The following is a 12,367-nucleotide window of genomic DNA, read 5'->3' as shown; positions in this document are numbered from 1 at the left end:
GATGGATGTATAGGTCAGGTAAATAATAAGTGGATGGATGGATGGATTCATGATAGATACAGAGATAGGACAGATAGTGGATGGATAGATAGATAAATGATGGGTGGGTGAATGAATGGAGAGACAGATAAATAAGAGATGGATGGATGGATGGATGGATAGATGGATGTATAGGTCAGGTAAATAATAAGTGGATGGATGGATGGATTCATGATAGATACAGAGATAGGACAGATAGTGGATGGATAGATAGATAAATGATGGGTGGATGGATGGATGGATGAATGGATAGACAGATAAATAAGAGATGGATGGGTGGACAGATGGATGGATTGATGGATGGATGGATGGATGGATGGATAGGTCAGGTAAATAATAAGTGGATGGATGGATACATAGATAGATGATAGGTAAATAAACTGATAATAGACATGGATAAATGGAAAATTATAAATTTGATAGATGTGATAGATACAGATAGATGAGAATTGATAGAATTGATAACTAAGGTATGCATTACATATTATATGAATTTATAATTATGCCCACATGGTTGAGCTTCTCATGAGGGTAACCCCAGCAGTTAGATGTTAGTGACTTCCATTGAGTCATATGACAATTGACAAAGGATATGACGATGTTTAAAAAAAAAAAAACTCTTTTAAAATTCTCAGGTAAGTAGACTATTCAGTTAAAAGGAACTGGCAAGCCTCCAGTAAGGACACCTCTGAAAGGAACCTGTAACTGCCCTGAGGAAGGGGCATCGCTACTTCATCCCCTCCAGTGTCTCATTTGCTAAAGCAGATGCGCCATGTTCCTGGTTTTCTCCTGTTGGGAAACATACTTAGGTAGTTGATATATCAATTCTAGCTTTGTATCCTGAGAGAATGCAGAGATCCAACACATTTGGAAAACTATTTTCAAGGCTGACCTCACTCTTCTGCCATCTTTGGTAGCGGCTGGGGTCAGATGCCAGGTTTGCTCACACAGGGATGCCAAATGGATGAAGAACTCCATACTTTGGGAGGCACTGACCTAAATACAAAGATTGGGGACTGATTTCCAGCTTCTGCTGGTGACTCACCTCAACCTGTCAGTCTTCAGAGTCTTTGAGTTCTGAGCTCTGGTGGGGCAGAATCTGGAAGAATGAGATATGCCTGGGCCATCGAGATGCCAGACTGGAAACTTCAGGCAATCTTAGCCCCTCTACCCTCAGCATGCATCAGAAAAGGATTTCCCTCTTGAGGTTGTGCTGCAGACCTTCATCCCCTCCAAGTCCTGAATGGGTAGATTTTCAGGCAAGGCTGAGCTCAGATGTGGACAGCCTGAAAAGACCCTTTCTCCAAAGGGCACAGTCCCAGGTTCCAGAGTTGGAGATCCAGTATCTTTGGGGACATTTTATCAGGCTCGGAGAGGAACAAGTTGTCACAGTTTGGAAGGGCTGTATTTCTTTTTAATTGTGACCAATCCCATCATCATCCAGGACATGCGGGAACAGCGATGCATGGTGGCCACAGTTCAGTGCTGTTTCTCTGCTGGAAGAGAGCCAACCGGTGTTTGAATGGAAATGGATCTTGGGACCCTTCCCTATAGAGTTTATAGATAGATAGCTCAGGAAGGTGCCAAGAGGTTACTTGTGGACCAGATGGGGCCAGACCCCAGGAGCAATTCCCCCACTCCTGCTGTCTCATCAATCAAGAGAAAATTGATATCTTATAGCAGCCAAGCACCCATTCCCATTTTGCTCTTCATTCTCCTGGAAGACGCGACGAGCCTTTCCAAGGTAAGGATCGGTGACTTTCTGGCCAGCATGTGTCCCTGAACACTTGAATGAGAACAGCCCTACGTGTCAGGAGGCAAGGCAGCCTTGAACAAGCTCATGGGTCCAACGTGTTAATGTGTGAGGAAAGGTGAGCAAATGTGTAGCGTCCAGGGAAGAAGAAAATGTTTCACAGCCATTGAAACATGGGGAAGGAGACACCTTAACCATCATTGGCTTCTCCCAAACAAGGGAATAAATGGTCTTACTAAGGGAAGGGACATGAATTAACATCATAGGATTCCAACAAAACTCCAGGGGATAAGCTCTTTTATTTATTTATTTTTATTTTTTTAAGTTTCTAACATCTGGAGCTTCTAGATTCTGTTAATGGTGCATATTTTTAAAATAATGGACATATATTCAGCCTCTCCATATGAGATCAAGATGGTGCTAGAAAGCCCTACATGCTTCTCTTTCATAGCTTGGTTATATATCAGAGCAGGTTACATTATAGATGATAGGACATTTGATAAAAATAATAGATTCCCTTCTTAACTTTTGAAGATTTTTTTTATATCTGCAGATGAGCTTCTGAATAACAATGGTCATTTTTTTTCAGTCATAAAGATGTTAGGGTACACCCTTGAGTTTCTCATAAACTCCTTCGGTCATGAGAAGGAAAGTTTCCATCATTAATGGAAAGCACATGCCGAGGTTTCGATGACATCAGTCTGATTCCTGAAGAATGAGGGGACTTGGGGATTTCTGGGCTGTTAAGAAAAAACAAAGAAAGGGAAGGAAAGGAAAGGAGGCTTGGGCTTACTCAGCACTCTCAGGGACACCAAGGAAAACACTTGGGAAAGGATCAAAGCGCATCCATGAGAATGGCCTGTCATTGTATCAGGGGGCATAGGCGCTGATTTATAAGGACAGAGGTGGCTTCAGGGGGTGGTGTCATCGCTGGGGAAGGCAGGCGACATTGGCTGTCGGAGGCACAAAGCTGGCATTGCGGCTCCAGGAGGAAGCACATGTCCCCCTCTGAAGCCCAGTGTCAGTTCTCCAGTGTCCCCAGCCACCACTTGTGAGTCATGTCTTGACCACAGATATCTGACCCACCCGACACTCCCGCCGCCCACACTGGCCTCCCGGAGAGACACCTCCTGGACATTCGCTCTGACTCCTTTTAGGCCTTTCCCGCCCCCGACTGTCCATAAATACCAGATGTCAGATGCTCCACAGCACTGTTTTCAGGAAAGCAGTAGCAAATGCTTTCCAATGGCCCTGTCTTCATGGACACGGTTTTCTCTTGACCTCGTCCTTCCCTGAGGCTGCTGTCCACTCTGTCTTGTTCCTGTTAGCAGTGAGTGTCTTCACACAATGACCTCCCTTCTTTCCTGCCGTCCCTTGGTGCCTGTCCATGGCTCCCGGGTTCTTCTGATGCTGCCCTAGGAACCATGGCACCATGTCCTTCCCAACCCAAGAAACCACTGTCAAGAGTGAACCTTCTGTGAGCTGCTCAGCTCCTTGTCCTGTGCTCATGTCAGACTCTTCCCAAAGTCTCACCAATTCCAACATCTTCCCAAAGTCCCACCGATTCCAGCATCCTTTCCAATCTGCTCCTTCTCCTGCACCCACTGCCATTTTCCTGGTCTTCATCATCCGCTTGAGGATGGTGGCAGGCGCGGACAGTCCCACTCTCCACTCCGCTCCAATTTTCCCTTTGTCCTTCTGGTCATAGAGCCCCAGAGGATCTGTTGAGCACCTGGTTGCCCTGGAGGCTGTCTTTCCCCACCTCCCTTGCAGCTCTGGTGGCCTGGGGCTACATTGCATCCATGAGCAATCAAAGAAATGAGCTGGGTCCCCCAACACCTCCTCCCAGTCTCTTGAAGGTCGGGTCCCACTGGTGCCATGTGGTGACCCAGTATACATGGGTTCCACCTGCTCTGTTCTTCTGTCTCCTGGGGATTACGGTTCATAAGTGCCTGCTGTCCAGTCTTCAAGACTGTTCTTTGACTCTTTATTTCTTGATTGGTTGGAAGGGAAGTCCACCACTTCGATATTAACCAGAAGCAGAAATATGGTGCCTGATGCATCCTACTGACTCGCTCAACCTTATGACTGAACGTCCACATCTTGGGATGAGTCTAAGCACTGAGCCTGTGACTTGGTGGGAGGACCAAGAGGGTTGTATATCTGGGAGGCCTTCATGATTGTACTTCTTTCATGTCCCTTACTCCATTCTACCAATCACCCAATCCAGGTGCTTTGGTCCCTGCAATAAAAGCTTAAATAATTAATAGTCACCCTATTTGCCATGTCTGAGGGCTGAACGTGTTCCTCATTCCATGGGCATCCTTAAAACCTTTCTAGGTTTTCCCTTGAGCCGAAGAAATGACACTTCCCAAAGGGTCCCTGCGAAGGTTATGGAATGCAGAATAAATATTGCCGTGCATGCAGAGGTCCTGCACTCACCCACATGGGAACTGCTTTTGGATGTTGAAGAAAGACACAAAGTCACCGGTCCTTCCAGGATGAAGGGGAAAAACACAACAGATATTTAGAGACGAGAAAAGACTGTGAAAACCGCAGGAATCATACACTGGCTGCTTCCATGCTACAGTGCTTTCTGAGGTCAACATGCCCAGCCAGGAGATACAAATTAAGATCTGCTGTTGACCCCTGAATGACACGGCCTTGAACCACAGGGGTTGGCCGATGTGTGGATCATTCTGGATAAATACAGCCCAGTCCCGTAGGTGCGTTTGCTCTTCCTTATGATTTTCTGAATCCCATTTTCTTTTGTGAGGCTTACTTTGCTGCAAGAATACAGTATATAATACATTGAACATGCGTTATCAGATTATTAATGTTACTGGGAAGTCTTCGAGTCAATGATAGGCTATGAGTGGTTCAGTTTTGGGGGAGTTCAACAAGTTATACTGCTCGGGGAGGGGAGAATCAGTGCCCCAAACCCACGCATTTTTCAAGGGTCAACTGTATTACAACTTACACTTGAATCTCCTTTTCTGACTTACAGCTACTCACTAAGCTTTCGGGGACATCTGGTCTTTTCCCGATCCCCACCCCTGCCCTCGCTCCCCCAACTTAAGAGTTTATAGAATCGTAAAGCTCTGCCCTTACTACAGACATCCCAGCTCTTTACTGCAAAGTTCACACCCAGCACTGTAAATCCAAGTCCCAGGGAGAATATTATCAAAATTCAGCCCAGCCCAGCCCCACCCCCGGCATTCTGGTTTATCAGGTCTGGCCAAAAAAAAGAGGGAATCTTAACATCTTATTTTGAAAAATAAAATACAATAAAATAATGTCCAGATATTTAGATATTTCTGATGTATCTCCCCCCCCCACCGCTCCAAAGTCGTCATTGTGGAGCAAAGAAGTGCCTTCGAAGTAGTTAACCTTCCCAGTTGATGGTGTCTTTCAATCCTGTGGATAAGAAAGTGACACATTTGCAGGCAAGAGCCCAGCAAAGAAGATAATTTCCTTCTGTGTGTTCATTAGCAAACTGGGACCATGCCTCTTGCCTCCTGCCAATTTCTGTAGAAGCTGCTGCCTGTGTCTTCAGCTGGCTCACCACCCCCGCCCCGACCCGGCCCCCCAATACAGGCAGCTGTATCTCTACTGGGTGGAAATTGCGCTGGCTCGGTTGTGGTTTGCAGGACAGGATATGAGAGCATTTGGGCAAGCAAAGGGACAGAGCTTCGGGGAGGGCTCAGTGCATGGGCTTTGGTAGCAAAGGCGGAAAACAAATGGGGAACAGAAATGCAGAGCAAATGGGCATCGAAACCAAGCCAGGCAGACGCATGGGAAGATACTCCACATCCGTCCTCATCAGGGAAATGCCAACCCAGACCCCCATGAGATCCCCCACTCTCACCTGTCAGAATGGCTCGACTCTACAAGACAAGGAGGAACAGATGCTGGAAATGAGGCAGAGAAAGAGGGACCTTCATGCACTGTTGGTGGGAACGTAAGCTGGGGCAGCCACTCTGGAGAACGGTATGGAGGTTCCTCCAAAAAGCTGAAAATACAGCCACCCTATGACCCAGCAATGGCACTACTGGGTATTAACCCAACGGAAATGAAAATAATAATTCAAAACAACAAATGCACCATTGTATTTTTTTAACATGAGAAATTCTTGGCTTAATTGTGACAAATGCACCATTATAATTTTTGCAGCATTATTTACAATAGCCAAGATACGGAGGCAGCCCAAGGGTCCACGGATAGAGGAATGGACGAAGAAGTGGTATATATATTCCCCCCACCCCGCGCACACACACAGAGACACACACACACACACAGTGGAACCTTATGGAATATATATTCCATAATATCATAATATTCCATAATATCACATGACAGTCACTAACAAAAACAGGTGACATTGTGCCATTAGAGACGATGTGGATGGACCGTATTAAGCGTCGTGAAGCAAGTCAGATGTGGAAAGACAGATCCCGTATGATTTCATTTATATGTGGAATCTAAAAAAAACAAAACGAACAAACAAACAAAGAAAGCAGAAACAGACCCGTAAGTAGAGAGAGCAAAGTGATGGTTCCCAGAGGGGTGGGGCTGTGGAGAGAGGGGCAAAATGGGTGCAGGGGAGGAGCGGGGAGAGGCTTCCAGTTCTGGAATGCCTTGGTGTCAAGTATAAAAGGAACAACCATGGGGAATATAGTCAACAGTGTTATTTTCGTGTACGGTGACGGACGATGGCTGCAGATGTGGTGAGCACAGCGGTGAGCACAGCAAGCATAGACTGTAGATTCTGTAGAATTGCTTTGTCGTACATCTGACATTAAGGGAACAGTGTGTGTCAACTACAAGCACAACACGACACCAAGGAAACAAGCCCAACGCAGGCAAAGTTGTCCCACGTCAACATGGCGTCATCTCGTTTCTACGTTGTTGCTCAGAGGCAAGGAGAGCCACCCCATGGGGCTGAAGTTCTTTCCAGACTTACTGAGGTTGCCACGAACATCAGTGCAACCACGGGCGACACGAGGGAAGGATGTCTGACCATCACACGATGCTCAGAATCCGGGAAGGGCTGGGGTCCAGCCTATGGGACACGCTGGGAGAGCATTACAATGTCCGACGGCCCGCCATAGGCGATTCCGGAAACTTCCGAGCAGAGCCGGTCAAGTCTTGAGTGGGTCCTCGCAATCTCTGACTTGGGAAGTTCTGGTGAGTGAGTTGGTATCCATTTGGAGGAAACACAGTGAGGACCTAACAAGTGGTGGGTTGGCTTCTATTGAACGCACAGCCTCAGACTGGGTCACACGTGGTCAAATGGGCCATTTATTTTAAAAATCTCTCCTCTTCACAGACTGAGAAGTATGCAGTATTCCACCCGATACGTTGAGGGCAACAGCACCCAAAGAAGACAAATGCATTTAGGAAGACAAGAAAAACATTCACACCTGGAAGAGATGAATGACAGCCCCAGCATTTTCGGAGAAATGCACCCATTAGGCAATTTGGCACAGTGGCGATTAAGGGGGAAATCTGGAGAATTCAGAGATATTGTAAGTCTAGGATGTGGTTTGCTTTCGTGATGTTGGATAGTTTTGGGGAAAAAAAATAGGGTATGGGGAGGTGGGTGGCGGGATGGGTTGGGCATTGAGGAGAGCATGTGATGTAATGGGCAGTGGGTTTTGTACTCAACTGATGAATCACGAAACTCTACCTCTGGAGAAAAAGAGAAAGAAAGAAGAGGGTTTTGCTTCAAAGACCCAGATAATTACACTTGATCTGAATTATACATACTTGATTTTGTTTATGGATAATGAAGACATTTTTCTCTGCGAGTGTTATTCTCCACAAGATCCACACAGCTCCCATCTATAGAGGGTGGTGACTATGTCCTCTACGTCCCCTCAGGGTCGTTCCCTCCGTGACTAGCTTCCCTCCGTGACGTCTGGCATAGTTTCGTGGTGTTCTTGCTCCTATCTATTTGGGATGTAACACAATGCCCGTTCTAGGAGGCTGGGCAGAAACAAGGTCTTCGTGCTCTTGGTGCATATAAGGATGAGTATTTCAAGGATAGACATGCTTCCTTCTGCAAACCAGAGGTCTCAGGGCTCATCGAGACTGGGACCATGGTCACGAACGTGTCAGGATGCCCTGGGTTGGAATTCCCCAAGCCTGTTAACGCCACGCCCTTTCCTGCGTAACCTACAGCAACTATGTCCTTACATCTTTAAGTAGCACAGACGTGTTCTTGTATGTATAGATGTATATGTCATGTATACACACACACACACACACACACACACACACATTTTGTGTTATATGTATATATATAATGTATATGTGTATATAATGTGTACATAGACTGTATATGTGAATATGTCATGTATATGTATGTATAGCTTACATATATGTATACATTGTGTATCTATATAGTTTATATATTATGTATGTGTGATGTACATATGTATATATCATGCATATGTATATATATATCTTATTGTATATATATATCTTATACATTATGTATATAAATGTTTATATGTTTATATATTTCTGTTATGTGTATATATGATGCATATATGTATATACTGTATGTATATACAGTTTATATAGTATGTATATGTGTATATATTACTTATACATATAAAATATAAATGCATATATTATATATAGTTTGTATGTTATGTAGATAGATGTATATATGTATATAGTATATATAAAACATACATATGTATATATATTTTGTGTATATTATGTATATATGTACATATTATGTATATATTATTTACATATGTATATATGTATATATTATGTGCATATATAAAATGTATACATATATTATGTGTATATATGTATGTATTATATATGTTTGTACATATTATGCATGGATTATATAATGTATATATTATATATGTATGTATTATATATGTATATATATAGTTTATATACTATGTATATATAAAATGTATATATGTATATATATTTTGTGTATATTATACATATATATGTATATAAGTACATATCATGTATAGATTATATTATGTATACATTATGTGTATATCATGTATATATATGTATAGTTTATATATTATGCATATATTATGTATCTATAGTTTATATATCATGGGTATATGATATACATATATAAAATGCATATATGTATATATCGTGTTTATTATGTATATAATATGTATATATGTATATAGTATGTATATATTATGTATATGTATATATAGTTTATTTATTATGTGTATATATATAATGTATATACGTATATATATATTTTGTGTATGTGTATATATGATTTATATATGTATCCATTATGTATATGTATATAGTTTATATATTATGTATTTTTTATGTATATATTATATTAGGGCCCCACGTCCAGGAGAGACAGACCTTCCTACGGGGCCCGGGACACACATGCTCCGATGCCAGCACTGACCTGCTGAAGGAAAAGGTACTCCGGGAGGAGGACCAGAATGAACCCAAATCCCTCTGCATCACAGTGGTGCCCAGGGCACGCTGACATTTTAAGGCTCTGCTGTAAACACGAGTGACAGCTCCAGGAAACCTGAGTAAGTTTTCCTTGCCACCAATGGGAAGGGTTGCTTTTTTCTCTCTCACAGGAGGCGTGTGTGTGTGTGTGTGTGTGTGTGCGTGTGCATGTGTAAACCGAATCCAGTCTTTCATTCTGGTGTCTGCTGCTTATTTTCCATAGCATTATGTCTGCTTGAATTCCCATTTTCTGCCCTGCTCAGTGCCCCAAACACTGATGCTTCAGACCAGTCTCCAGGGAACCCTTGCAGGCGGACTCCAGAATGGCCAGGACTTGAGGACTGACACACATCTAAGGCTGGACGAGGGGTCCTGGACCTCACCCACCACAGGCTGCAAACCCCCAGCCTCACATGCTCCCCCAGGGACCACCAAACACACCTGTCCTCACCAACTCCCTCCAAACACACCATGTCACACCCTGCACCCCTCCGATGTCACATGCCTCCCCAGGTCCGTCCAATCTCACACAGTTCCTCCCCCAATCTCTCTGACCTCACACGCCCCCCACCCCAGTTCTCTCCAACCTCACACAGTCTCTCCAGGTCCCTCCAACCTCACACAGCACCCCCCCCCCTGGGTCACTCCAACCTCACACTGTCTCCCCCAGGTCCCTCCAAACTCACATGACCTCCAAGGTCCCTCCAACCTCACACGGCCCCCCAGGTCCCTCCAACTTCATACTATGCCCCGCAGGTTCCTCCCCTCCAACCTTACACTGTGCTCCCCAGGTCCCTCTAACCTCACATGGTTGATCCCCCAGTTCCCTCCAACCTCACATGGCCCCCAAGTTCCCTCCAACCTCACACGGCCCCCAGCTCCCTCCAAATTCATACTATGCCCCACAGGTACCTCCCCTCCAACTTTACACTGTGCTCCCCAGGTCCCTCTAACCTCACATGGTTGACCCCCAGGTCCCTCCAACCTCACACGCCCCCCAAGCCCTTCCAACTTTACACACTCCCTCCCCAGGTCCCTCCAACCTTACACAGTCCCCACCCCCATGGCCTTCCAACCTCACACAGTTCCTCCCAAGGTCCTCCAACCTCAACATCCCCCCTACCACCAGGTCCCTTTAAGCTGTCAGTGTCTCCCAGCCATCACCATGTTCCCCTCACCTGTCTGCACAATTTTGTATTTCAAAAGCCTCCCACATCCCTGTCATCCTCCCTGTGTTCTGCCCAACAATGGAAACAGCCTCAGGGAGTCACCTCCACAGACCTGCTGTGTGCAGACTCTGACCACACTTTCAGTAGTTCTTGGATAAGGTGCTGTCACTGGACCGTCAGTGAAATGTGCTTCCTGGGCCGTGACAGGGACCCCTCGAACTCCTCCTTGTTGCCGTGAGCTGTGTCCGACATCCCACTCACTGTTCCATCTGGCCAACTTAATCGTAGCCTCGTGCCCCATCGTCCCACACAAAGGTCTCCAGGTCCTTGTTCCCTAGAAAGAAGTTTAGGAATAGAAGAAGAAGAAGAAGAAGAAGAAGAAGAAGAAGAAGAAGGAGAAGAAGAAGAAGAAAGAAGAAGAAGAAGAAGCAACAGCCACCGCCACCTGAGATCTAAAACTTGCAAAAGTTTCTTGTTGTTTCCACTGTATTTTTGGCCAAAATTACGGAGCAGAGGGAGAGCATCCCTGCCATTCAGCTGGTTGGGACCAGTTTCCCTTAGTTCCAAGCAAATTCAGAAGGAGCATCATATGGAGGCTTGTGTCCAACACGCAGATACCTAAGGGGCGCTCTTGGCCAAAGCTCACAGCTCGAGTTGACCGCTCATCCATAGCTGTACTCTTAAGAGGATTCCTTAATGAACTTGTGGGGTTTTCACAGCTCATTGTGGGACCCTCCACCAAAGGTGAAGGTCAGTCATCAAGTAATTAATGTCATAAAGCAGATGTCATGAAGCAAACATCTGGGGCCATCATGGACCAGGTGCTGTACGCTCTTCATGGGGTTGGAACTGGGCTAAAGAAGGACGGCCAGGGAGGAAATCCAAGTTAACTCTCTTGAATATGCTGGGGATGTGCTAATTTTCTCACACTCTCTGGGCTCCGAAAGCGGAGAAGAGAAGGAAGGTCTCCCTCATTTCAGTCCTCTCCCATCCTCACCACAAACATGCGCACACAGACTTGTGACCTCGACACGGCTGACTCGCATTCACCTGCTCCCAGTTTGGCCAAAAGGAACAACAGATGGACAATTATGGAATTCTGTCCCGTATTCAACTATAGGAATGTTTGGTGTCCTCAAAGCATTTACAGTCCCACGTAAGTAGCTTGAGGTCGAGAGCAAAGAAACTGGAGGCCCGTGGTATGAAATTGAAATCCCAGCTGAACAAAGTGTTAAGAAAGTCTACAATGCTTGGTGACAGCTAGAGGCTTCTGCAAGACGCCCCAGATAGTTTCCCTTAAGAGAACTGGTAACAGAGGAGCATCAGACTCAGACAAGACAAAAGTAAGAGCAAGCCTGAAAGCCTCAGATATTTGGAAGAAGGATCAGGACCTGTGTGGTGGCTTCAGGATGCCCAGGAACCCTCCTATTGCCTTTCTGCTCTGAAACCCCAGCACATGACATCCATCCTCAATGCTGCCTCGTGATTCAAGGTGGTTGCTGAAGCTCCAGCCATCGCTTCCAGCTTCCATTGCTTCCATTCCAGGAAGCAGGAAGGAGGAAAGAGTAAGGAACTAGCTCTTTGTCAGCAGCTTTCCTAAATACCCACAACATGAATGCAGTCACATGGCCACTAGCTGAAGGACAGTTTCGCACAAGATGGGGATAGTACCGCCTCCCCCCAAAACTTGCGGGTTAGGTGTGGGTTAACCTGTGGACCCAAACCTCATCTGCTAATGAGAACCCCTTTGACGGCATCTGACACAGAGAATTTTTGTGAAGTCAGCATCCACCCCTGAAAACGCTGACCTCTAGACTTTCCAACTAACATCTGAAAAGACCTTCCGTGGATAATGAGAAAATAATGAGATAAATGAGAAAAATCTCGTGGATAATGAGAAAAATCTCGTTTTCGTACTCGGACCAAAGAA

This window comes from Enhydra lutris, unplaced genomic scaffold, assembly GCF_002288905.1.
Source record: "Enhydra lutris kenyoni isolate GAN:26980312 unplaced genomic scaffold, ASM228890v2 scaffoldscaffold52, whole genome shotgun sequence".
In the NCBI taxonomy this organism is placed as follows: Eukaryota; Metazoa; Chordata; class Mammalia; order Carnivora; family Mustelidae; genus Enhydra; species Enhydra lutris.
This window is presented reverse-complemented; position numbering follows the sequence as displayed.